The sequence below is a fragment of the Loxodonta africana genome, chromosome 6 (assembly GCF_030014295.1).
Source record: "Loxodonta africana isolate mLoxAfr1 chromosome 6, mLoxAfr1.hap2, whole genome shotgun sequence".
Lineage (NCBI taxonomy): Eukaryota > Metazoa > Chordata > Mammalia > Proboscidea > Elephantidae > Loxodonta > Loxodonta africana.
In genome coordinates this window covers 54,975,961-55,001,656 of record NC_087347.1, presented here as the reverse complement: position 1 = coordinate 55,001,656, position 25,696 = coordinate 54,975,961, and positions in this window count along the sequence as shown.

Below are 25,696 nucleotides of genomic sequence, written 5' to 3'. Positions count from 1 at the left end.
TGTTGATAGATGCTAATATCCAAAGAAGGGTATTTGTGGGTTAATTAATTAATAAATAGTACTAGGATAAAAATGAGTAAATAGGTCAGATCAGGTATCAGAGTTTTCTGAATAAGTTAGAACCACTGTTGGGGGCATACACAGAAAAAAATCATCCCCTTAAAAGGCAATTATTCTCTGGCAATAAGGAGCAGGGGAAAAGCTGTGTGTTAGAAAGTCTTTCAGTTAATTTCAAATGGAGCAAAATAGCTATTGATAGTGACCTAAGTTACAAGTCATACAGATATTCACAGGAAACTATGAATTTGGGACAATAAAAAGACCTAGGTTGGGTGTGACTGACAAATAGGTAATTAGACATTGTTTGAAAGCAAAGAATATTCATGACAATAAAAATAGGGTGTGTATATGAGGAAGAGAGAAATTTTAGGACATCTAGCACAGGACATCCATTATGTGAAAAACAGAAAATACTGGGGCTATTTGAAAGGTAAAGCAAAGAACTTTTATTTAACGTTAGAAACTATAATGCCTTCAAAGGTGCCCTGGTGGTGTAATGGTTAACTGCTCAGATGCTAACCAAAAGATTGGTGGTTGGAACCCGCCAGCGGCTCTATGGGAGACAGATGGGGCAGTCTGCTTCCATAAAGATTACGGCCTTGGAAACCCTATAGGGAAGCTCTGCTCTGTCCTATAGGGTTACTACAAGTCAGAATCAACTTGTCAGCAATGGGTTTATTATACCTTTGAGTCTTTCTGTAAAAAGGAAGATTAAGGGTTTTTTCTTGCAATTTAACACTAAACTACTCTAAATTTTTAAACAGACAGTATTTGGAATTGAATTATCGTTCTCAATAGGTTATCATTTTTCCATAGCTTGAAAATCTAATAGAAATGCAGTAACCTTTGACTGAGCAGTCAGCTTGTTCCTTTAGGTCAGAAGCTATTTTTAAACCTAGAATCTGGAGCAGCAGAAACATTTATTTGCCTGAGAGGGGAGCCTAGGGTCCAAAGAGTAGCCAAGGGATTGGGTAACTCAGAGTCAGTGTTTCTGCCCCCTTCTCCCTAATATTTACTTGCTCCCCTTTTTTACTGTTAGTTTGGCCTATAGGGCAGTGGTTTGCAACACTGGTTGCACATTTTAATCACCTGGAAAGTTTAAAAATAGTGTTGCTTGCTGGGGTCCAACCACTAGGGATTCTGGTTTAATTAGTCTGGTGTGTGGCTTGGACATCTGGACTTGTACAAGTCTTCAGGTCACGCTAATGTGTGACCAATGTGGCCAATATTGAGAGCCACTACTCTAGACAGCAATTCTCAGTGTGGTCCCTGGACTGACAGCAGCACCAGGGAGGTCGTCAGAAATGCAAGTTCTGATCCCAGACACGCTGAGTCAGAAATTCTGGGGTGGGGCCTAGCCACTGGTGTTTTTAACAAGGCCTCTAGGTGGTTCTAATGTAAGCTCAAGTTTGAGAACTTCTGCTTAAAGAAATGTACCTACCATTGGTGAGACTGGAGCAAGAGTGGGAGAATGTGGCAGCTGTGTACCTTTTTCATCTTCAAAACTAGGCTGATAATTTAGGAGCATTTCGAAGGCTTTTTCCCAGTGTTGTGTTCCTTCACAGGTTTTACTCTGTAACTCTTGGCATCTCGTGAAATGTGTCCGTTATGAATGCTGTTCCTGATGCCTCATTTAAATTGACTGTTGTCGGGCTTGTCAGCTATCTTCGAGTAAACACTGGCGAAAATGCGTAATGAGAAATGTCATTAGCTGTACACGGTAGGTGGCCTACTGTATCTTCTGATAATATTCTGGAGACTGAATTCAAAAAGAAAGTCTTTACTGCTGTCAAACTGAGGGTTTTTTTAAGCTGTGTAATTTTTTTTAAATCACGATCACTCTATGTTGTTGTTAGTTGCTGTCTTAGGCTGGGTTCCCTAGAGAAGCAAAACCTGTGAAATATATATATATGGTGGAAACCCTGGTGGCGTAGTGGTTAAGTGCTACGGTTGCTAACCAAAGGGTCGGTAGTTCGAATCTGCCAGGCGCTCCTTGGAAACTCTATGGGGCAATTCTACCCTGTCCTATAGAGTTGCTATGAGTCGGAATGGACTCGATGGCACTGGGTTGTATATATATATATGGAGAATGACAGTGATTTATCTCAAGGAAATGGCTCATGAGGTTGTAGAGCCTGGAAAGATCCAAGTCTGTGGGTCAGGCATCAGGCTGGAGGATTCTCCGGACTCACATAGCTTCAAGGGCTGACAAATCCAAGATTGGCAGGTAAGATGGCAGGTTGTTGGCTCACAGGCTCCAGAGACCAGCAAATCCCAAGATATGCACGTCAGATGATGAACGCAGGACCCAGAGCAAGCAAGCAAGCTTGCCAGAGCATCCATATATATTGGATCCAGGCCACACCCCTGAGGAAACTCCTCTTATTACTGATTGGCTGGTCACATCAGATCACATCATGGAGGATGACTACAGCATTACATAACTGCCAAATCACTGAGAATCATGGCCTAGCCAAGCTGACACACGACCTTAATCATCACAGTTGCCCTGAGTCTATTCTGATTCATGGCAACCCTATGTATGTCAAGAGTAGAACTGCTTCATAGGATTTTCAAGGCAGATTACCAACCCTTTCTTTTGAGTTGCCTCAGGATGGGCTCTAACTGCCAGCCTTTTGGCTAGTAGTCAAGTGTTTAACCATTTGTTCTACGCGGAGACTCCAACTGTATGTCTAATTAAGATCTCTAGTCAAAGAAATTGTTTGATAAATATAAATCCCAAGGAAATACTAAAGATGCCATCTCTTCTATGGTGGAATCCCCAAATGAGGTAAGCTCCTTCAGCAAAAGCCCTGTTTGTCCCTTAATTATTTTACTTTCTGTATCTTTTATATATTGTATTAGTTTTCTAGTGCTGTTGTAATAAATTACCATAAACCTAGGTCAGGAGATCAAGACAGTTTCCACTGGGGTGAAATCAAGGTATAGACAGGGCCGTGTTCCCTCTGGAGTCTCTAGGGAGGATCTGTTTCCTTGCCTGGCACACAGTGAGTACCCAGTGAACGTGTGTGGACTAAATCTGTGATTCTCAGACTTTGCCCTACATCAGAATCCCCTGCAGGGCTTGTTAAAACCAGATGGCTGGGCCCTGCCTCCAGAGTTTCTGATTCGGTAGGTCTGAATGGAGTCCAAGAATTCGCATTTCTAAGTCCCAGGTGACAGGGTGCTACTGGTCTGGGGATCAGAGTTGGAGATCACAGTAATAAATAACTATTGTTAATAACTTAACATTGTTAAAACTACAAATCTTTTATAAAATGAAAAATTTTATATGCTCTTTGAAGGATTTCAAACTTTTCCTATTTTGAAGTTGTCCTTACTTTTTCATCATTTCTATTTTTTCTTTAAAATTTTATGTTCTAGAAATTGAAAAAAGAAAATCGTATTTCTCCAGTAATAGCTGTCTTAGAATGCTTTATTGTTTATTTCTTCTCTATCTGTGTGTTCTCTAGAGATGAAACAGTTGAAAATATCTGAGGAGTTCTGGTTGGTAAAGAATGTTTCCAGGCTGATATCTTTAGCACTGTGGTTACATGATCTAACAGTAAATTATCTTCCTTTAACCTGAAGCTTACAACTTAATTTGCATTTTTGCTTGTTTATTTGGTTCAATTTTTTTGTCATATATGCCTCAAAATGGGTGGAAATGTTAAAAACTAGGGAAGATATTCACATACACACTTGAAACGGCTAGAAACAGCCACAGCTAGGAAAACAACAAGAATAAGTACTACTGAACTATTTGTCCGATTTGCCCGAGACTTTGCAGTGAATGCTTTTTATTATAGAAATAAATATAAAACTCACCAAGTATATGTTTTCAGGAAATTTTATTTCTTTGGAGGAATAGCTGACTTTTTCCCTGTATTTATCTAGCTGGAGATCATACACGGGGATTGATAAAAATAATGTGTATTTTTTCAATCTAAGTTAATTCTTTTTAGGATTTAAGGATAACTTTCCTTGTTCATACAACATTATAACAGTAAGCTTTTCTCAGAAAATACTTCCTAAAGGTTGAGTCAGCCTTGCAGACAGTCTTATGTCTTTGAGTCTGGGTGTAGTAACAGTTTCTGGTGGTGAAATAATAAAAGTATTGATTTTATTTATTGTACTTCTATGAAAAGGCTGTGTAACTGGATTGACGGGATGGTTACTAAAATATTTTTATAGGGCTGGGAGATTTCAATACTTGCATACGGTGCTGAGTCTGACTACGTGCTGGGCTGAAGGAGGCCTCTTTTAAACAAACTCTTACAATGAACCCATGGCTGTTAGTCAATCAATACATTTTTATTGGGTGCTTATGTACGCAGCATACTTTAGGGAGGTTTGCTTATGATCATTTTTCTATTTTGAAAGTTTTTTTGCTTTTGACATACTTAAAAGGTATAAGTGCACAATTCGATCTATTTTGACAAAGGCATGTACTCCTGTAATGCACACCCTTATTAATCACAACATTTCTGTCACCCTAGAAGTTTCTCCCAAGTCCCTACCTAATCAACCCCGACCCTGCCTGCAAGTAAGCACTGACCTGACTTTCTATTCCTATGCACTCTTTTGAACCTGGCTTCTTTCGCTGCACACAATGCTTTTAAGGTGCATTCCTGTTGTGCAGATCAGCAGTTAGTTCTTGCTACTGCCAAGTGGTATTCCATTGTATGAGGTATCGGCAAGCTTGTTATGTCCCACCAAGGCTTCCTGCCGACTGACAGTGCAGACAGGAACTGAGGGCTATCCTTTAGCTCTGCCTTCCCCTCACCATTCTTTAAGGCTTAATGTTAAAGCCATTTTTTTTTTTTTATGATTCCTTTGTCAGAATTACTCTGATCTTTATTAGATCAGAATTTAAACATAGGGCAAAAGGACCTGGTATTTTTAACAACCTCTTTTTTCTTACCCTACAGAATGCTTATGGACATCAATTTGTTACCAGGTAGAAACCCCAGGTTCTTATTCGGCATGACTTGTACTGGTCAATAAATGACAGACTGAGGTGAGAGAACAAAAAGGCACCTTTATTTCCTCATAGGAGGAAATGGAGTCAGTCGGTGCTTACTGCTGCCGAGACTGCTCACCGAGGGCAGGCAGGCAGGTTACTTTCAAAGGGGCTTACAAGTAGAGAGTTCATACAAGCTACATCAGCAACATTCTTAATCATAAGGTGTGATGGAGTTTACATTTAACCTCCAAGCAAAAGCAGGATTCAAATGCAAAGCTGAGTTGGGGGGGAGTCCAGCAAAGGAAACAATTTTCCAATACAACACTGTAGGGGAGGAAGCCAGGTAAAGAATACAGCATTGTGGGGGTTCTGCCTGAGATTGACAATATTGTTTTAAGTATTTTGCAAATACAAAGGGAAAAAGAGAATGACATAAAAATGAAATGAGAAACAAAGCGGCCAAGTTGCTCCCAGTAACTGATGTGGATGGATTGAACTAAGTGGGTTTCAAAGATGACAACGGGCTACAGGCTGTGTCAGGCTGAAAAGAGCAGGAGTCCCAGGGTCAAGGCTGGCTTAACTCCCTGGGTGCTGCAAACAGTTAATGTGCTCTGCTAACCAAAATGTTGGAGGTTCAAGTCTACCTAGAGGTGCTCTGAAAGAAAGGGTTGGCAATCTACTTCCAGAAAATCAGCCAGCGAAAACCCTGTGGAGCACAGTTCTACTCTAACGTACATGGGGTCCTCATGAGTTGGAATTGACTCCACAGCAAAACCAACTTGAGCAAGTTACTTCATGTCTCAGTGCCTGAAGACACGGATTTGAGCAAAAAGGAGGAGGAAAAGGTGAGAAAGGAAAAGAAAAAAAAAAAGAATGTGGGTCAGTTTGTGGTGTCTCCAAGGGGGAGAAAACAGATTTCAGTTCACCTGAAGAAGGACCAAAGTCTTTCCTTGCCTGTCCTGATGACTCCTCTCACCAGCTCCCTCCCCAAGGGCTTCCAATCCCACCTGTTTTTTTTTTTTTTTGTTTCGAAGCAGAAATGTGAGTACAGCTTAAAATTAAAAGAGCACGTATATCAGTGCTCCTGAATCACAGGTTGAGAAGCATAGCCCAGAGAAATGGGATTTTTTTTCTCTCGTGTACAGAAATAAGGCACTTAAATGCCAGCATGATAAGAACAAGATAAATAATAGCAACAAGCCCTGAGATGCACCCCTGAAATGTCAGGCTGCTGTCACATGCTGTCCAGTAAAATGTTTTAGATGATCCAGGGGTGGGAGGGGAGTATACACTTTTTTATTTATATGATTTATTCTTTTCTATTAAGTGCCAAACTGCTATGAAACAGGTCCATCACTGCTGTGAAGTGACTGGCTATCTCAGGCTTAAAGTCACTGCACAGACACTCTGCACAGATAAACACACGTCTCATATTTCATGTCTTTGTTCAGTGCTGCTTCGCGCATATCCCCCAGCTGTCACCACCACCCAACAGTGCTGGGGCGGGGCTCAGAGCCTTGCTGCCTACACAAGGTCAATCTGCTAATGGCGTCCCACCCACTGCTCACCTTGGGCCATTCCCTCCTGCTTTCTCAGGGCTCAGACAGGACAGCTGAGGTAACTGAAGCCATCTTGACCCATTGTCCTATCCAGGCTTTTTCTCATTTTCAAGAGAAAGGCTTTTGCCTACGCTTAGTCGGAACAGGTTGACAGAGGCTATCGGGTATTTTAGAAAAGAGGATTTGCTACATATCCTTAGTAGAATATAGTCTAAGAAAAATGCAGGGCTTCGAACTGGTTCTTCCTGGTTCAGTCAGGGTCAAGGAGGCGAAACCAGAACAGATCTGAATTTGTAAAATTTGGGGGAACCAGAATGATAACTGGAACAGGAAAAACTGAGTCGAAGCCCTGCTAGCAACCTAATCTCCCTCTGAGAAAACAAGAGCAACATACGCGTTGTATAGCAACCAAATCTCTTGCCTGTTGGATTCTGAGCAAAGTTGGAAATAGGGATGCCCCACTCAAAGATGGCTCTAACCATGCTGCTTTGAATGTGTGTTGTTCTCCAGAAGTCCTGCCAATGATCCAGTCTCACCCATCAGGCTTCTGAAAGGGCTCACTATGCCTCTTCTGAGCCTTCCATTCCAGGGATTTGACCAGTGATTTTTCCCATTCCAGTTAATGTTCTGGATCACCCAAATTGTAAAAATTAGGGTTTGTTCTGATTTCACTTTGTCAGCCATGACTGACTGGATTGAACTCGTTTGAAGCCTCAGAAAAATGCAAGGAAATCTTCACTTTCATTCAATGATCTTATCGTTAGCAATAATGTTGATATTGGTATGCCACATTGTATTGATACTATTCTGAAACTACTATATATATATATTGCAGAGCCCTGGTGGCACAGTTGTTAAGAACTACAGCTGCTAACCAAAAGGTCAGCAGTTCAAATCCACCAGCCACTCTTCGGAAATCCTACAGGCGTTCTCCTCTGTCCTATAGTGTAGTTATGAGTCAGAATCAACTTGACGGCAACAGATTTTTTGGTTATATATATTGTAAGGAGCGCTGGTTGTTCAACATTTAAGAGCTCAGCTGCTAACCGAAAGGTTCGCTGTTCGAATCCACTCTTTGGAAGAAAGACCTGGCAATCTGCTCCTCTAAATATTATAGCCTAGAAAACCATATAGGGCAGTTCTACTCTGTCAAATGAGTTGTAATAAGTCAAAAATTGACTCGAAGGTACCCAACGATAACAACATATATGTTGCACTTATAAAAAGGTAATAATATTAATATTGTTAGAAAACACGTTTCCCTGTTAGAGAGATACCAGTATAAAATTTTAAAAATATCCAATAAAAAGCCATTAGGTTTTTACTTTAGATTAAATTTGAATTTGAAGTGTTTGAATATTTGAAATTTGAATTTGAAATGAAATTCAAACTTGAATTTGAAATATCAAACATTCAAATATATTTGAATTTGAAGTGTCAGTATGAATACATAATGTTTTAAAAGGGTTTAAAACAGCATTTCTTAGCTCTGTCCACTGAAAAGACCCAGAAGCAATGACAACCCAGTAACAATGAGAATGTTAGCACCCAGATTGTGGTCTCTGAATACTATTTCCTGTTAAAAGGAATCAGTGATTGGAGAATTACTGATTGGTTACATGTATTCGGTAGAGTTGTTTACATGTGTTCACTAGAGTTGGTTACACGCATTCGGTAGAGAAAAATTGAGACAGGATCATCTTGTTATGCTGGAAATCAAGGAAGTTGCCCACTGGCTAACGGTGGACAATTTGACCATCAAATAGAATAACAGATGCAGTTGATTGAAACGTACTAACTAAATAAAAATCCATGATACTAAAAAAAGAAAGCCAAAGCAATAAAACAGATCAACTCATTTGTCACTATTGGAGGTAGTCTATCAACTACCCAAACCAAACCCACTGTGGAGTCAATTCTGACTCATAGTGACCCCACATGGTTTCTAAGGCTGTAAATCTGTATGGAAGCAGACTGCCATATCTTTCTCCCTCAGAGCCGCTGGTAGTTTTCAGCTGCCAACCTTTTGGTTAGTAGTCGAGTGCTTTAACCACTGCTCCACCAGGGCTCCTCAGTCTATCACCTACGTACTCTGAAAATTGGTATTTAAAGAGGAAGAAGTCTTGATCTGCTTTTCCTGTGAAAACTCTATTTGCAAGTTACCAAATAGCCCCAGCATTTCTTACAGAAATACTCCAGCTGATAAACATAGGATGACAGAATTAGAAAACTCATCATTTTACAATACCTAATGAAAATTGATTCAGGCAATGAACATTAATGGCTGCTAAAAGTATGAAGTAAAATATTAAACCTTGAAAAGGGATATTAGGGTATCAAATAAATTTTTTAAAATATATTTTCTAATTTTTATTGTGCTTTAAGTGAAAGTTTACAAATCAAGTCAGTCTCTCAGACAAAAACTTATACATGCTCTGCTACATACTCCAAATTGCTTTCTCCCCAATGAGACAGCCCGCTTCCTCCCTCCATTCTCTCTTTTCATGTCCATTTCCCCAGCTTCTAACCCCCTCCACCCTCTCATCTCCCCTCCAGGCAGGAGATGCCAGCATAGTCTCAAGTGTCCACCTGATCCAAGGAGCTCACTCCTCATCAGCATCCCTCTCCATCCCATTGTCCAGTCCAATCCGTGTCTGAAGAGTTGGCTTTGGGGATAGTTCCTGTCCTGGGCCAACAGAAGGTCTGGGGGCCATGACCACTGGGGTCCTTCTAGTCTCAGTCAGACCACTAAGTCTGATCTTTTTATGAGAATTTGGGGTCTGCATCCCACTGCTTTGCTGCTCCCTCAGGGGTTCTCTGTTGTGTTCCCTGTCAGGGCAGTCATCGGTTGTAGCTGGGCACCATCTAGTTCTTCTGGCCTCAAGCTGATGTAGTCTCTGGTTTATGTGGCCCTTTCTGTCTCTTGGGCTCGTAATTACCTTGTGTCCTTGATGTTCTTCGTTCTCCTTAGGTCCAGGTAGGTTGAGACCAATTGATGTATCTTAGGTGGCCACTTGCTAGCATTTAAGACCCCAGATGCCACTCTCCAAAGTGGGATGCAGAATGTTTTCTTAATAGATTTTATTATGCCAGTTGACTTAGATGTCCCCTGAAACCATGGTCCCCAAACCCCCAGCCTACTATGCTGGCCTTCGAAGCATTCAGTTGATTCAGGAAACTGCTTTTGGTTTAGTCCAGTTGTGCTGACCTCCCCTGTACTGTGTGTTGTCTTTCCCTTCACCTAAAGTAGTTCTTGGTGGGTATCTAATTAGTGAATACCCCTCTCCCACCCTCCCTCCTTCTCCCCTCTCATAACCGTCAAAGAATGTTTTCATCTCTGTTTAAACTATTTCTCGAGCTCTAATAATAGTGGTCTTATACGGTATTTGTCCTTTTGCAACTGACTGATTTCACTCAGCATAATGCCTTCCAGATTCCTCCATGTTATGAAATGTTTCACAGATTCATCACTGTTCTTTATTGATGGGTAGTATTCCACTGTGTGAATATACCATAATTTATTTATCCATTCATCAGTTGATGGGCACCTTGGTTGCTTCCATCTTTTTGCTATTGTAAACAGTGCTGCAACGTACATGGGTGTGCATATATCTGTTCATGTAAAGGCTCTTATTTCTCTAGGATATATTCCAAGGAGTGGGATTGCTGGATCCCTACTGGAGTTCTATTTCTAGCTTTTTAAGGAAGCACCAAATCGATTTCCAAAGTGGTTGTACCATTTTACATTCTCACCGGCAGTGTTTAAGTGTTCCAGTCTCTCCACAACCTCTTTAACATTTATTATTTTGTGTTTTTTTGGATTAGTGCCAGCCTTGTTGGAGTGAGATGGAATCTCATTGTAGTTTTGATTTGCATTTCTCTAATGGCTAATGATCGTGCACATATCTTCATGTATCTGTTAGCTACCTCAATGTCTTTAGTGAAGTGTCTGTTCATATCTTTTGCCCATTTTTTAATTGGGTTGTCTTTTCGTAGTTGAGTTTTTGCAGTATCATGTAGATTTTAGAGATCAGGCATTGATCAGAAACATCATAGCTAAGAACTTTTTCCCGGTCTGTAGATAATCTTTTTACTCTTTTGGTGAGGTCTTTGGATAAGGATAGGTGTTTGATTTTTGGAGCTCCCAGTTATCTAGTTTTTCTTCTGCACTGTTAATAATGTTTTGTATACTGTTTATGCCCTGTATTAGGGCTCCTAATGTTGTCCCTATTTTTTCTTCCATGATCTTTATCATTTTAGATTTTATATTTAGGTCTTTGATCCATTTTGAGTTCCTTTTTGTGCATGGTGTGACGTATGGGTCTTGTTTCATTTTTTTGCAGATGGATATCCAGTTATGCCAGCACCATTTGTTAAAAAGACTGTCTTTTCCCTACTTAACTGTTTCGTGGCCTTTGTCAAATATCAACTGCTCATAAGTAGATAGATTTATGTCTGGACTGTCAATTCTGTTCCATTGGTCTGTATATCTATTGTACCAATACCAGGCTGTTTTGACTACTCTGGCAGTATAATAGGCTCTAAAATCAGGTAGAATAAGGCTTCCCACTTTGTTCTTCTTTCTCAGTAATGCTTTACTTCTCTGTGGCCTCTTTCCCTTCCATATGAAGTTGGTAATTTGTTTCTTCACCTCATTAAAAAATATTGCTGGAATTTGGATCGGAATTGCATTAAATGTATAGATCACTTCTGGTAGAATAGACATTTTTATACTGTTAAGCCTTCCTATCCATGAGCAAGGTATGGTTTTTCACTTACATAAGCCTCTTTTGGTTTCTTGCAGAAGTGTTTTGTAGTTTTCTTTGTATAAGTCTTTTACATTTTGGTAAGATTTATGCATAAGTATTTTATCTTCTTGGGGGCTACTGTAAGTGGTATTAATTTGGTGATTTCCTCTTTGATGTTATTTTTGTTGGTATAGAGGAATCCAACTGATTTTTGTATGTTTGACTTGTATCCTGATACTCTGCTGAACTCTTCTATTAGTTTCGGTAGTTTTCTGGAGGATTCCTTAGGGTTTTCTGTGTATCAGATCATGTCACCTGCAAACAGAGATACTTTTACTTCTTCCTTGCCAATCTGGATGCCTAATTGCTCTGGCCAGGACCTGCAGCACAATGTTGAATAAGAGTGGTGATAAAGGGCATCCTTGTCTTGTTCCCAATCTCAAGGGGAATGCTGTCAGACTCTCTCCATTTAGGATGATGTTGGCTGTTGACATTTTATAAGTGCTCTTTATTATGATAAGGAATTTTCCTTTTATTCCTATTTTGCTGAGAGTTTTTATCATGAATGGATGTTGGACTTTGTCAAATGCCTTTTCTGCATCAATTGATAAAATCATGTGATTCTTGTCTTTTGTTTTATTTATATGATGGGTTACATTAATTGTTTTTCTAATGTTGAACCATCCCTGCAAAAAAAAAATCCCTGCATACCTGGTATGAATCCCACTTGGTCATGATAAATTATTTTTTTGATATATTGTGGAATTCTATTGGCTAGAATTTTGTTGAGGATTTTTGCATCTAAGTTCATGAGGGATATAGGTCTGTAATTTTCTTTTTTTGTGGTGTCTTTACCAGGTTTTGGCATCAGGGATATGGTGGCTTCATAGAATGAGCTTGGTAGTATTCTGTCCTTTTCTATGCTCTGAAATAGCTTTAGTAGTAGCGGTATTAACTCTTCTCTGAAAGTTTGGTAGAACTCTGTAGTGAAGCTGTCAGGACCAGGGCTTTTTTGTTGTTGTTGGGAGTTTTTTGATTACCTTTTCAATCTCTTCTTTTGTTATGTGTCTATTTAGTTGTTCTACCTCTATGTTAGTTTAGGTAAGTAGTGTGTTTCTAGGAATTCATCCTTTTCTTCTCGGTTTTCAAATTTGTTACTGTTTTTATAGTAATCTGATATGATTCTTTTAATTTCAGTTGGGCCTTTTGTAATATCGCCTATGTCATTTCTTATTTGGGTTATTTGCTTCCTCTCCTGTTTTTCTTTTGTTGGTTTGGCCAGTGGTTATCAATTTTGTTGATTTTTTTGAAGAACCACCTTTTGGTCTTGTTGATTCTTTTGATTATTTCTGTTTCCTATTTCATTTAGTTCTGGTCTAATATTTATTTGTTTTCTTCTGGTGCCTGAGGGTTTCTTTTGTTGCTTTTTTTCTATTTGTCAAGTTGTAGGGATAATTCTTTGATTTTGGCCCTTTCTTCTTTTTCGATGTGTGCATTTCTTGATATAAATTGACCTCTGATTACTGCTATTGCTGCGTCTCAAAGGTTCTGAAAGGAAGTGTTCTAATTCTCATTGGATTCTACGAATTTCTTTATTCCATCCTTAAAGTCTTCTATAATCCAGTCTTTTTTGAGCAGGGTATTGTTCAGTTTTCAAGTCTTTGATTTCTTTTCCCTGCTTTTCCTGTTACTGATTTCCACTTTTATGGCCTTATGGTTAGAGAAGATGCTTGGTAATATTTCAATGTTTTGGATTCTGCTAAGGCTTGTTTTATGACCGAATATGTGGCCTATTCTAGAGAATGTTCCACGTGCTCTAGAAAAGAAAGTATACTTGTTAGCTGTTGGATCGAGTGTTCTGTATATGTCTGTAAGGTCAATTTGGTTGATTGTGGCATTTAGATCTTCCATGTCTTTACTGAGCTTCTTTCTGGATGTCCTGTCCTTTAGCAAAAGTGGTGTGTTGAAGTCTCCTGCTATTATTGTGGAGCTGTCTAACTCGTTTTTCAATGCTGATAGAGTTTGTTTTATGTATCTTACAGCCCTGTCATTGGGTGCATAAATATTTAATATGGTTATATCTTCTTGGTATGTGTCCCTTTAGTCATTATATAGTGTCCTTCCTTATCCTTTCTGATGGATTTAACTTTAAAGTCTATTTTGTCAGAAATTAATATTGCCACTCCTGCTCTTTTTTTGATTGTGTCCTTGACGCATTTTTTTCCACCCTTTGAGTTTTAGTTTGTTTGTATCTCTAAGCCTATGGTGTGTCTCCTGTAGGCAGCATATAGGCGGATTGTATTTTTTAATCCATTCTGCCACTTTCTGTCTCTTTTTTGGTGTATTTAGTCCATTTTCATTCAGCATAATTATGGATAGGTATGAATTTAGTGCTATCGTTTTAATGTCTTTCTTTGTGTGTTGTTGACAGTTTCTTTTTCCCACTTAATTTTGTGTGCTGAGTAGATTATCTTTATATATTGTCTTTTCCTCATATTCATTGATTTTGTTTCTGCTGAGTCTCTATTTTTTTCTTGTATTTTATTTTGATGTGTAGTATAGTTTGTCTCCTTTGTGTTTACCCTATTATTTACCCTTATTTTTCTAACTTTAAACCTAACTTTTATTTCTTTGTATTGTCTTGTCGTCCTCTCCATATGGAAGATCTATGACTACATTTCTTAGTCCCTCTTTATTGTTTTAACGATGTCTTCTTTACACAATAACATCACTGTTTCCCTGTTTTGAGTGTTGTTTTATCTTAATTCATTTTTTTGATTTCCGTGTCTGGGTTGACTTCTCATTTACTCTGCCCAGTGTTCTAGTCCTGGGTCGATACCTGATATTATTGATTTTCTAACCAAAGAACTCCCTTTAGTATTTCTTGTAGTTTTGGTTTGGTTTTTATGAATTCCCTAACCTTCTGTTTATCTAGAAATGTCCTAATTTCACCTTCATATTTGAGAGACAGTTTTGCTAGATATAAGATTCTTGGCTGGCAGTTTTTTTTCCTTCAATTTTTTTAAGGTCATCCCATTGCCTTCTTGCCTGCATGGTTTTTGCCGGCTAGTCCGAGCTTATTCTTATTGACTCTCCTTTGTAGGTAACTTTTCATTTATCCCTAGCTACTCTTAAAATTCTCTCTTTATCTTTGGTTTTGGCAAGTTTGATGATAATATGTCTTGGTTACTTTCTTTTAAAAATCTACCCTATGTAGAGTATGATGAGCATCTTGGACAGGTATCTTCTAGTCTTTCACAGTATCAGGGAAATTTTCTCCCAACAAATCTTCAACAATTCTTTCTGTATTTTCTGCTATCGCTCCCTGTTCTGGTACTCTAATCACTCATAGGTTATTTCTCTTGATAGAGTCCCACATGATTCTTAAGGTTTCTTCAGTTTTTTAAATTCTTTTATCTGATTTTTTCTTGAAATATATTAGTGCCAAGTGCTTTATCTTCAAATTCAGATATTCTGCCTTCCACTTGGTCAATTCTGCTCCTCTGACTTTCTATCGAGTTGTGTATTTCTGTAATTTTAATGTTAATCTTCTAAATTTCTGATTGCTGTCTGGTATGAATTTTTTTGTCTGTCTATGAATTTTCCTAGCTTGTTAAATTTTTCATTACGTTCATGAATAATCTTTTTAATTTCTTCAGTTGCTTTATCTATGTGTTCCTTGGCTTGTTCTGCGTAGTGCCTCATTTCCTTCCTGATGTCTTGAAGGGTTCTGTATATTAATCTTTTGTATTCCGCCTCTGGTAATTCCAGGAAGGCACTTTCATCACTTTCATCTAGAAGATCCCTTGATTCTTTGTTTTGAGAGCCTGTTAAGGCAACATGGTCTGTTTCCTTATATGACTTGGTATTGACTGTTGTCTCCGAGCCATCTATAAGTTATTGTATTAGTTAATTTTGTGTTTGCTTACTGTGTTATAGCTTCTTGCTTTGTTTTGCTTTGATATGCCCAAATGGGTTGCTTGAGTGAGCTAGCTTGATTATTTTTACCTTTGGAGCTCTGATGTCCTATCCCCAAATGGCTAGAGGTTATCAGGTATATAAGTCTAGGAGTCCATTCACTTTTCTTGTATGAATTCAGCTCAGGTGTCCAGCTTGCTGATCATCAAGTGTGTGGTACAGGCTCTGTCCTACAGCCTTAGAGGGGCAGGGATGACTGGTGTAGGTACCGGTATCTGGTTGCAGCAGGAGGTTACAAACTGAACAAAGCAGGGGGATAAGAATCATCCCCACATGTCTCTGAGGAAGAGTGTCCCTGTTCCCTAGAGGGTACAGATGGGTGGGTTCTTCAGCCAGACCATGAGCACCCAATGTTTTTGGTTGTAAGGACTGAGAGGTACCAGTTATCTTTGGACCCCTGTCACTGGTGGCTGGGTGACCTGGGTGGAGCTACCAGTCCTTAGGCCCCTGACGTGCATAGGTGAGGACCCTATTTCATAGGCAAAGCAATGTCAAACATCAAACACCCACCTCTCCTCTGCATAGCTGAAATGGTTGGAGTCTGCCAACAAGGCCCTATTCTCCTGAAGTAGGGCCACACAGGTCCACGCAGAGGAGAAAGGTATTCAAAGTCTACGGATCGTTTATACCTGAAAAGGAGCCGCTTCTGTCCTGAACTCCCCTGGTTAGTAAAGCTGGCAAATTATCTTTTCCCCTTCACCAAGGCTGGGAGGATGGCCCCAGGTGCTCAACAGGGCCTATCTCAGGCCCAGGGAGTTCAACCACTGCAGCCGGCTTTGGGGGGGGGGAGTGTAAAATATACACAAGTACTTAGCTTTTGCCAAGAGGGCCCTTCTTCTCTGGTTCTGGGGGTGTGAGTAGGCTGTGTGGCTGACTGCTTCTCCCTGAGGAAACTGCGGCTGAATGCTAGTATCAACTCGCCATCCCCGCTACTGGGAATGGTGCCTGAGGGCTCCCTGCAATTCAGGTCCTGTAACTCCCCTCCACTTCTAAACTGTCTCTTGTTCCCCCTGCCCCTCAGTTCATTTTCTAAGCTTGCCTCTGATGTTCAAGGCTCCTAGCTTATCATAAATATACTCATTTCACTTGTTTTTTCTATCTTGGCTCTGCCTCTCTTAAAATAAATTTAATTATGTAGTAGACTACCTACATTAGTGACTTTCTACTCTTTTTTTTTTTTTTTTTTAATCACAGGTTTCCTTGAGAATCTTATTACTGTTCTGGGTCCCCTTCCCAGAAAATGTGAACATAAGAAAAATTAGTCCACAATTTCTGAGAGTTCCTGCCAACTCCCCTACTATGGCAGATTGTGTCTTCCAAAGACGGTGCCATCCCATGTGCTGTTCTGCAATGTAATATGCTGCTTCCCAACAAGAGGTGGAGTTTAGTTCTTCTACCCTTGTTTCTGGCAGACCTGAATGATTTGTTGGACCAAATGGATGCAGTAGAAGAAATATTCTGGGAGCTCCAAGGTTTCCAAGGTTAGGTTATAAGAAGTCTTGTAGCTTTTTCCCCGGGATCAGCCCTGGTGGTGCAGTGGTTATGAGATTGGCTGCTAACCAAAAAGTCAGCAGTTTGAATTCACTAGCCGCTCCTTGGAAATCCTATAGGACAATTCTACTCTGTCCTACAGGGTCACTATGAGTTGCCGTCAACTCAAGGGCAATGAGTTACTGGTTTTATGCTCATTGTTCACAAAGAGAGGCCACACTTGGGCACTGAGATTGGCAGACTCAGATGAGCTCACAGCCAACAACTAACATCAATTGTCAGCCATGTGAGGGAGTTTATCTTTGTGACCCATCCCAGTTGAGCCATCAGATGACTGCTGTCCCAGCTAACATCTGACTGCAGCTGCGTGACAGACCCCAAGCAGGAACTGCCCACCTGAGCCCAGTTGACTCACAGAACTGTGAAAAATAATAACAAATTTTTGTTTTAAGTCACTAAGTTTTGGGGTGATTTGTTTCACAGCAATAGATAACTATAACACCCACCTGCTCCTGTTGAGAACCACTGCTCTTAATGATATATTGAGAAAAGGAAATAACTAAAGTTCATAAATTTCAGTTAAACACTCTTAAACCCAACAATTTACTAGCTGTATATTTATTTATATCTCTTATAAAAATTACTACCTAAGTTTTTACGAAATTTAGATATGTTCTGATTTGAGAGTTTTGGGTTTTTATCTTCATTTAGAAATCAAATAAGAGTACAACTGGTTACTCAGAAAGGGTTTTCCTTCTACAGCCAATCATTCTTTTATAACCTCTGTGCGTCATTCTACATTGGACTTGGAATGATTCTCAATTAGGTACTGTAGAATATAGCAATATATCATGGACTGAATTATGTCCCCCCCCCCCAAATATGTGTATTAACTTGGTTAAGCCATGATTCCCAATTCTGTGGTTGTCCTCTATTTTGTGATTGTAATTTTATGTTAAAGAGGATTATGGTGAGATTTTGACACCCTTACCAGATTATATCCCTGAGCCAAGGTAAAGGGAGTTTCCCTGGGATGTGGTCTGCACCACATTTTATCTCTCAAGAGATAAAAGGAAAGGGAAGCTAGCAGAGAGGAGAGACCTCACACCACCAAGAAAGGAGCAATGGGAGCAGAGCATGTCCTTTAGACCCAGGGTTCCTGTGCAGAGAAGCTCCTAGTCCAGGGGAGGCTGACGAGAAGGACCTTCCTCCAGAGCCAACAGAGAGAGAAAGCCTTCCCCTGGAACCGAAACCTTGAATTTGGACTTCTAGCCTACCAGACTGTGAGAAAATAAATTTCTCTTTGTTAAAGCCATCCACTTGTCGGATATTTCTGTTATAGCAGCACTAGATGACTAAGACACAATATATACTTTTGCCCCTCTTCTTTTCTCTCCTTCCCTCTTCTCTTTTCCTCTATCTTCCCCTCTGATCCCCTTTCCTCACCTTCCCACTCCATTCAGATACATACCACGTATATTACTATGTTCCAAAAACCAAAACCAAACCCAGTGCTGTCGAGTCGATTCCAACTCATAGCAACCCTATAGGACAGAATAGAACTTTTCCGTAAAGTTTCCAAGGAGTGCCTGGCGGATTCGAACTGCCAACCCCTTGGTTAGCAGCCATAGCAGTTAACCACTACGCCACCAGGGTTTCCCTTATTACTATGTTACGCAAGTTATGCGGGGTCAATATCCCAAAACCTCATATCCTCAACTGTCTTGGTCATCTAGTGCTGCTATAACGGAAATACCACAAGTGAATGGCTTTAACAAAAAGAAATTTATTCTCTCACAGTCTAGTAGGCTGCTAGTTCAAATTCAGGGCATCAGCTCCAGGGGAAGGCTTTCTGTCTCTGTCAAGTACAAGGACATTTTCTTATATAACCACTGTTAGATGATCAGAAACAGAAAATTTTAATACTAATACAATATTATTAGCCAATCCACAGTCCATATTCAAGTTTTGCAGTTGTCCCAAAATACCCTTTATGACTATTTTTTCACAGTCCAGGATTCAATAAAGGATATCATATTGCATTTCACTGTTATATGTCTTTAGCCTCCTTTAATCTGGAACAGTTTCTCAGCCTTGCTTCTTTTTCTATAACCTTGATATTTTTTAAGAGTACAGGCTAATTATTTTGTAGAACAGCTCTAAAATTAGATTTGATATTTCCTTATGTTAGATTCAGTCTATGCATTTTTTGGCAGGAATATTATGTGAGTAATAGTATGAACTTCTCAGTGTATAACACCAGGAGCCACATGATGTAGGTTAGTGCCTTTACTGGTGATATTAAAGTTGATCATTTGGTTAGTGACGTGTGCCAGGTTTCTGTGCTATAAAGTTACTAGTTTTCTTTTGTTATTAAGAAGTAATTTGTGAGGCAAAGAACCATTTAGATGGCAAGAAAAGTCGCCATTAATATCCAATGGAATTGTCTGAGGTTTCTAGGTAGTTCTGTTGCACTGTCTAGTTAGAGATGGAGGAATATTAGGGGGCTCTATCAACAAAACCAAGGAGCCCTGGTGGTGCCATAGTTAAGAGCTTGGCTGCTAATCAAGAGGTTGGCAGTTTGAACCCGCCTAGCCACTCCATAGGAGAAAGAACTGGAGATCTGCTCCCATAAAGATTACAGCTTAGGAAACCCTATGAGAAGGTTCTGCTCTGTTGCAGGGTGACAGTATGAGTCAAAAATGACTTGATGGAATATAACAATAACCTCGAGACTGTGAAAATATCTGATTCCTCATCAAACTCTCACTACAACTTTTTACATCTACTGATGATTCTTGTCCAATTGATGATTATCTAATTCCATCATTCCATTTACATGTATTAATTGGCATTCTATTGTAAGAGCTCTCCCTCTCTCCTTTCCTCCCTTTATTTCTCCTTCCTTTCCTTTCTTCTTTCCTTCCTTCATCCTTCCTTATCAATAGAGACTTATGTTATTCAATGGGTTATACTCCATTACTGTTTTTATTCTATATTGGTCTTCACATTTTCCCAGATGTGCCCAGCAATAGCCTCTTCAAACAGGTTTCTGTGTCCTTTGACATGATCCCCATCATTTATTGAGCACTTTCTCACACAACAAAATGTTTTGAGCTCATCTAATGTGTTCCCTATCCGAGCCCTAGAATCAGCCATTTCTCCAAGAAACCCTGGCTTATTTTAGTGAGGAAGGGTATTTAGAAACCATGATCTGGATCCCTGAGGAGTTTTTTAAGTAAAACTTTTTGAACCCACTTTTAGAGATTCTATTTCACGTGTCCTGAGTTAGAGCTTAGAAATGTGAGTGTGTTAAGTTCCAGGTAGTTCTGTTGCATAGAAGTGTGTAGGAACTACTGCTTGAATGCATTTAAATATAATTCAGCATTTTTAAAATGTTTTTTTCAGGAAGGTTTACTTTTTTTCAGGAGTACAACTTTCACCTAAAGGGACAATACCTGGCTCATATTTTAATTAGTTGATACCAGAAAACTAAGCAAGATAAAACCTACAATATCTGAAAGAACCTGCTATATATCAGATATCAGTGATGGATGTCTACAATAAAGAGATATGTTCCAAAATGTAAAATAATTATTGGTTACAAAATCAAGTCAAGTTAGCTTCAAGTCTAGACATTATTATAATCTCAATTAACATAGAAAGTGGAATTTTTACTTTTAAATTTCATTCCTCTGACTATATTCTCTCTCTCTGGCTCGCTTTGTGGAAAAGGGTACAGAGAATACAAAGGCCTCCACAATGGAATAGAAAAATAATCTATTTCAATATCTGTTGCTTGACTATCTTCAATAATAGATAACTCAGAGAAAGAACAAAATTACTTCAGTGAAGCCAACTGTACTATTGAATAGCTATATCACATTTTGGTATTGAGCGTGAAAAGGCATTTTTCCCAGATGAAATTTTGGGTTAATCTTTTTTATTTCTTTAAAAAAAAAAAAAAAAAAAAGGATTAGCATTCTAAGGAGCTAACATTTTTGTCTTGAGGAAGAATTTCTTGTTCTTTCTACAGATGATCAGTATATATACTGAAACTTTGGGTCTGTAACTTTTTCTTGGTGAAAAAGAACAAAATATACCACCTTTTTTGGGTAGGAGCCCATCTTTCTGAAAATCACTAAGATAAATTAGAAGAAAATCCTCCATGAAAGTGAAGGTTATAATTATCAGCATTAACAAATAATAATACTTGCCATTTTGAGTATACACCAGGAATTTTATGTATGACCTCTATTTTGCAAATAAAAAAACTAAAGTTCAGAGAAATGGAGTAACTTGTCCAAGATCACAGAGCTAGGAAATGGCTAAGCAGAGATTTAAACCCAGTCAGGATAGGCTAGATTATGTTACAGTAAGAACCAGCCCCCAAATTTCATTGGCTTATAACAACAAAGATATAGCTCGTGCTACATGGACATTGTCCACAAGGGCTATGGCTGTACTCAATTTTATCTTCACTCGTGAACCCAGACTGATAGTGAAGCCCCTATTTGGAATATTGCCGGTAGCTGCTACAGAGAGGAAAGAGAGCATGGTGAAGCACACACTGGTTCCAAAAGCTTCTACCTGAGAGAAAGAGAAAAACTACTTCAGTGACGCCAACTCTACTATTGAATAGCTTATCATATTTTAAGGAGCTCTGGTGGTTTAAAGCAATCGACTGCTAAAAGAAAGGCCTGCAGTTCAAAACTACTAACAGCTCCGCTGGAGAAAGGTGTGGCAGTCTACTTCCATAGAGATTTACCCTATGGGGTCGCTATGAACGGGAATCAACTGGACTGCAGTGAGTTTCGGCTTGGGATGACATTTTGGTTTTAAATTGGTATTTTGCGTTTCACTGGCCAGAACAATTTATCATCAAACCTGATGTCAGTGAGGTGGGGGGGTATAATCCTCTCACAGGGACACACAGCCAATATTTGTGAACAATAACCAGCCTACCACAGATTGGTGTTTTCAATGACTTTATATACATGCAAAAGCTGGACAATGAATGAGGAAGACAGAAGAATAATTGATGCTTTTGAATTGTGGTGTTGGCCAAGAATATTGAACATAACATGGACTGCCAAAAGAATGAACATGCCTGTCTTGGAAGAAGTGAAACCAGAAAGCTCCTTACAAGCAAGGATGGCGAGACTACATCTTACATACTTTGGACATGTCGTCAGGAGGGATCAGTCCCTGAAGAAGGACATCATGCTTGGTAGAGGGTCAGTGAAAAAGAGAAAGGCCCTCAAGGAGATGGATTGACACAGTGGCTGCAACAATGGGCTCAACCATAGCAACAATTGTGAGGATGGCACAGGACCCAGCAGTGTTTCCTTCTGTTGAGCATAGGGTCGCTTTGAGTTGGAACCAACTCAAGGGCACCTAACAACAACAACCACAGATTGGTATGCTGATGGATAATTCAACCTTAAGTCCCAGAGCCTCAGCGATTGGTTCACTTTGGTCCAATGAAAGTGAAGCAAAGACTATTGTTTGATGGTAGGGATAAAAGTTGATCTTGTTCTTTCTTTGACCGTTATGGAACTGCTGTAGCCATTTTTTTTTTTTTGGTACCACGATGGAAGAAGTATAAGGAAAAGGCTAATACATGCAGCAAGGCAGAGCCAATAGAAATGGAGCCACAGCACCAACAATCAGTAACGATCAGTTCCTAAATCTCAGATGAACCTCTGGAGCAGCTCGCCTTGAAGCTAGTCTAACCTCTGCACTTTCCAATGATATGTGCCAATAAATTCTTTCCATTTAACCCAGTTTGGATAAGATCTCTTATTACTTCTATTTCTGATGGATAATACTAAAATGCAAAGCCTAGTGAAGTCCTGAACAGATTTGGAGAAGTTACATACGTATGTATGTATGTATAATGTACTTAAAAGCAAAAAAAAAAAAACAAACCCACTGCTGTCGAGTCGATTCCGACTCATAGCGACCCCATAGGACAGAGTAGAACTGCCCCACAGAGTTTCCAAGGACAGCCTGGCGGATTTGAACTGCTGACCTCTTGGTTAGCAGCCGTAGCACTTAGCCACTACACCACAAGGGTTTCCATAATGTCCTTAATTCTTGTATAAAAACAATGCATCAACATTATGAGGATTTTGAAAAATAAGGGGGATATGACCCATAACCATACTATCCTAAGACGTTAACTATTATCAGGTTTGCATATACCCTTCCAGTTCCCCCACCCAACATGCATTTATTTTTACATGAGTTGCAGCATAGCATACAAATAATTTTGTATCTTGACCTTTTTACTTACGTCTATAATTCTTTTTCCACTGTAACAGTACATATGAGAATCATCAGAACGGCTGAAAAATATTCTCGCAATTGGATATAATGTGATGAAAATTTTCTATTTTTGGACATAACGGTTGCTTCCAGCTTTTCACTTTATAGATAATAGTGTCATGCATGTATAAATATAAGTTCTTGAAGAAAAATTGGAAGGGCATATACAAATATTGAGAAGAGGGAATATTTTTGTGTAGGCCTTTGTGCCCTCTAGACCATAAGAAGATAAAACTTCCAGGATTAGGCAAGGGTTGGGCTCAATTTGCCTACTGCTTGTCACGTTTCTAGATACCCATTTACGCAAATCTGATGTTTGTGTGTGTGTGTGTTTGTGTGTGTGCGTGTGCGCTAGGCTAAAAAATGGCATAGGAATCTTGAAATTTTTGTGAGAATAAAGAGTTCTAACTGATTGGGAATAATATTTGGAATAAATCATTAAACATTGGGAAGACAAACTCCCTGATGGAAGCTAGTAGGATAGGGGAACTTGCAAACATGTTAGTGATAACAAGTTTGAAGGAAATGCTATTGGGGTAAATCAATAAAGATTATAGGGAAAAAAAAAAACTTTTTGGTCTGGGGCCCTACCCTGGCATGAGCTGCTCACCCACATCTGTTTGGTCACCATCTGCTAGTGAGGTCATGCTGTAGGGGTCCAGCTCTTTACTGTTTCCTGTGAATCTGTATACTGTCCTTCGAGGGTCAGATGGCTCTGCCAGCCTGCCCTGCTCACTGGCCTCTGACGGCCAAACTTGGGCTCCCACCTCTGACCCAGCCCCTCCCCCTCCCCCAAGTAACCTCACAGCTTGAGCGCCTTCAGTGAACTTGAGATAATATTTCATTTGCTAAACTGAGATTCATTTAGATTTAGATCTATTTTTTTTAATTGTGCTTTAAGTCAGTTTATAGTTGAAGTTAATTTCTCATACAAAAATTTATACACATATTGTTATGTGACACTAGTTGCAATCTCTACAATGTGACAGCACACCCCTCCTTTCCACCTCAAATTTCCAGTGTCCATCCTGCCTTCTCATCCTGCCTCCAGACAGAAGGCTCCCATTTGGTCTCATATATCTGCTTGAACTAAGAAGTATACTCTTCACGAATATTATTTTATGTTTTATAGTCCAGCCTAATCTTTGTCTGAAGAGTGTGCTTTGGGAATGATTTTAGTTCTGGGTTAACAGAGGTTCCAGGGGCCATGGCTTCGATGGTTCCTCCAGTCTCAGTCAGACCATCAAGTCTGGTCTTTTCATGTGAATTTGAGTCCTGCACCACACTTTTCTCCTGCTCCATCAGGGACTCTCTGTTGTGTTCCCTGTCAGGGCAGTCACTGGAGATTTAGATCTTTTTTTTTTTTACAAATTATTAAAAGAAACTGATGTAGTTATTCAAAAGTAGTGTCCAGGCAGTTCTCCAAATCTATTTGTCTTTCTCAATCACATTTAGGGACTAGAAAACTGGTAGACCCTTGATTAGATATTGAACTTTTTGATTCTGATATTCTTGGTCTGGATATTCATGGAGGTATCTGTAGATCTTGACCCTTCGTTCTTAGTCCAGCTGCCAAATATGATTTCTTACAATTATGTTAGCAAATGCATTTAACCTATGCCCACAGGAGCATTATTTTTTTGCACAGGAGCATTAAAGGCAGACCAGGTAGTTTGTTATGTGGATCTAATTTCCTAAATCAGGCAATCCTTCCTTGTCCTGGTTCAGGACAAAGAAGTTATACGTAGTAGAACCATAAGGGTTTATATTAGTGAATTCTGAGCAGAGAATAAAAAATGGGCCCAGATCTTTGAAAAAAAAACCAATAAAATTGCATCTCCTGATAGTGAAGTTGGTCAAGACAGAGGCTCACAGAGGGAGACAATGAAATCAATCTCCTTAGAGATGAGTGTAGGCTGCCGTAGAAGCTAGAGGCTGTCCAGCATCCCAGTCCCAGGAAACGGGGACAAATGAAGACTGCCAGTAGAAATTAGCCCCCTGGAAAATAGTCAGAGGACCCCCTGGGTGATGCAGAAAATTAAGCACTTGACCACTAACCAAAAGGCTAGCAGTTCGAATCTACCTAGAGGCACGTTGGAAGAAAGCCCTAGCAATCTGCTTCTGAAAGGTCACTGCCTTGAAAACCACATGGAGTGCAGTTTTACTGTGCATACGTGGGGCCTCCATGAGTCAGAATTAACTCATTGGTAACTGATTTCAGTTTTTTTTGGTCTCAAAACAGTCAGACAAAATGACATTCCTTACCTGTAACCCTTGTATCACTGCTGCATAATTGAGCAACTGGTTTAATCACTTTGACTGGCATGACTAATTGCTTAACATGTCTGTTTGGCGAAATATGAAAGAATACGGGAAAACACCTACTTATTTTTTTTATGAGGAATTTTAAAATGTTTTAATTTCTCAACCAGTTGTTTTAGTATCATTTTAAACACTGATTTAGAATCTTTTATAGCACTTATCTTCCCAAAAACTCCACTATTATGCCAAGACCATTTTATACCCCATAATTCAAATTTGGAGTTATGCCAGAGCTGTTACAG